Source organism: Sorex fumeus, unplaced genomic scaffold (assembly GCF_029834395.1).
Source record: "Sorex fumeus unplaced genomic scaffold, SorFum_2.1 ptg000075l, whole genome shotgun sequence".
NCBI lineage: Eukaryota > Metazoa > Chordata > Mammalia > Eulipotyphla > Soricidae > Sorex > Sorex fumeus.
Genome location: NW_026606132.1, coordinates 23,629,421 through 23,632,286, shown reverse-complemented (window position 1 = coordinate 23,632,286; position 2,866 = coordinate 23,629,421).

Here is a 2,866-nt window from a genome sequence, read left to right as displayed (position 1 = left end):
AAAGCCACTTCTTCTCCGCCCGGAACGGCGTTCACTGCGAGTAGCAACGTCTTGCTGATTTTCCTTCTTTCTTCATCAACTACACTCAGATGAGATTAACCCCGAAGCCACCCCCACAGACACATTTCTTTATTGCCCCTTGGACTGGGAGGGTACTGGGTCAATCACTTCCAGGGTGGTGGAGGGCAGCCCTGGGGAAGGTTTACTGGCTGAAAGGCAGTCCCAGGGGTTATTTGCTGGCCTCCAGAGGCCAGACCTGAAGTTGGATCCATCCTCCTGCCCTGGGAACCATCCAGGCACAGGCCAGGAGATCCTGGCTTCCTCAAGGGGTGCTGGGGTAGAGAAATTGGCATCTCTCAGTGTGCCCCACCCAACTGATCTTCACACCTTCCACCTGCTCCTCGTTACCCCAGGCTGTGGGGTTACCATCTTTCTCATCTAGAGTTGTGTTCTTGATGACAGGAGCACGTGCATTTTCTCCAGGAGGACAGATGCTCCAGACAGTTGGAGGCTCCCCACAGTGCTCCCCACACGTTTGAAGTCTTTAACCACTTTCCCGATCACTGCCTGAGAACTGGTTGTTGTATTCATGGGCACGAGAAGGGACCCTCAGTTTGGAGTGTGAAATTGGACCCCGTAGTAGTCACAATTATAGCCTCTCCAAGCCATAATTCTGCTTGTCACATTGTAAACGAGGATCACTGACCCTGGCTGACTAGGGGTCACTCACTAGGACTTGATCAGAAACCCCTGTGCTGAGGTTGGTTCCGCTACTGTAGTGTCACCCTCTCGTGGAAACTCTTGACTTTGGATGTGCCATCTTGGGGGTTCGTCGTGATATGGATCCTGGGGCTCTTTTCTCCTAATCCTTGGTTCAGGGGATTTTTGGCTCATGCTTTTGGCCTCATCCATAGGCCCATTCCACTATTTGCCCTCTGGTTGCTGAGAGTTTGGGATTTGCTACTTCTGGGCAATGCTCACTGCCTCAGCAGGTCAAAGGTGGGTCTGAGGGCACAGCAGCCTTGGGTGTCATAAAGCATGTCCTCTATGTCCTCTGGCTGTCTCCTTACCTCCTGACACTTCCTGTTTGCCGTCTCACCTGATGTGCTGCAGATCTCAGTCAGTTTGGGGGAGGGTCCAGCTTTCTCCAGGGCCCACTAGACCCAGCAGATACTGTGTCTCTGCAGAGTCGAATAGGGTCCCTGCACCAGTTCCTGCTGCTGCTGCTGCTGCAAACCCACTGAGTTAGCTCTGTCGGCTGATTTGATCTTTCAAATGTGAGGCCTTAGGCTCCGGAACAAGAGAACTTGCAGCATCTGTCAACACTTTGGCAAATATTTGACTGAGGGCTAGACGCACTAGACTTGTGTGGGGATGGGAGAGTAACAGCAGCAGCTTGGTGACTCCTTTTCCTGCTTTCCCCCACCAGCTCCCCTGAAGGTCTCTGGAATGAGACACTGAAACAGCTCACTAGGCCTCGAGATGCTTTCACTCAACCGTGCCTTTCTGAGTTCCCTCCAGAGGACTACCTCCTCTGAGCCAGGCCCGAGTTCAGCTCCTAGACATCAATGCAGCCTGGAGCAGTGTGGGACAGCTGCGGAGATGCTGTCTGAGCTGGCTTCAGAACAAGACATGCGGATGTCTGAGCGCCAGTCTGTTGGGTGTGGGAATTGTGGAAGGAAAGCTGCTCTGTACAGCCTGTAGGCAACCTGGGTAGGTTGTCGTCAGCGCCTGGGGAGTGGGCTTGGCACTGAGATGGAAAGGTGAGGTGGGCTGGGTGAGGTAATGGGCTATTGTTTCAAGATGCTGGTCAGTGGACCATGCGGTCAGCATGATGACGCATTTTGGAAGAAGTCGGCATATAGCTTTGAACAGGGATGCCAACAAGTCTCTTCTTACCTGCCAGTCTCTACTGACTGCAAGGGCGTGCCAGCGCAAGTGTTGGCCAATCATTCCAGGGGAAGCAGTGCCAGTGAGAGTGGATTTAGAACTGAGCCCTGGATCTAAGCACTTTCATCCCTTCAGCAAGTCATGTAGCTATGCACACACATGTCTATATACATCCATGCAGACATATGTTGCTTATCAACAAGGATATGTTCTGAGGGACGTGTTATTAGGTGACCAGCAGAGAGTAGCTATACAAACCCTGATGATGCACCTTACAGTACACCCAGGCGACATGGTACAACTGATTGGGACTATCATATACGCTGTCCACCATAGGCTGAATTGTCACTGTCCTTAAGAAATACATGGCTGGATGCGTCACGCTCACTGTCTGGTCATGGTCCTCCTGTTGTTCATCGATTTGCTCGAGTGGGCCCAGTAACATCTCCATCTTGAGACTTGTTGTTACTGTGTTTGGCATATTGAATACGTCACAGATAGCTTGCCAGGCTTTGCTGGGCGGGCAAGATACTCTCGGTAGCTTGCCGGGCTCTCTGAGAGGGGCGGAGGAATCAAACCTGGCTTGGCTGGGCCAGCTGCACGCAAGCAAATGCCCTACCGCTGTGCTATTGCTCAATGCGTGTATATATATATGCAAATAAGGAAAAATTGTGATTTATTTTAAGGATTGGGGGCATAAATGTCTGAAATCTATAGAGTAGGCCAGCCGAGTGGAGACTACGGGAAGGGTTAATATAGCTGCAATCTGAAGGTTGTTTGGAGCAGAATTTCTTCTTTGGGGGCATCATCATCTTTGTCTGAAACGACTTGATGTGCCGCAGCTACATATGGAAAGGAATAAATATGTTTTATTCAGAGTCTACTGATTCCAATATTAATTATATTTGTAATTAATTGTAATTAATTACACTTTCACAGAACCTCTGGACTGGTTATTTCACCAAATAACTGGGTG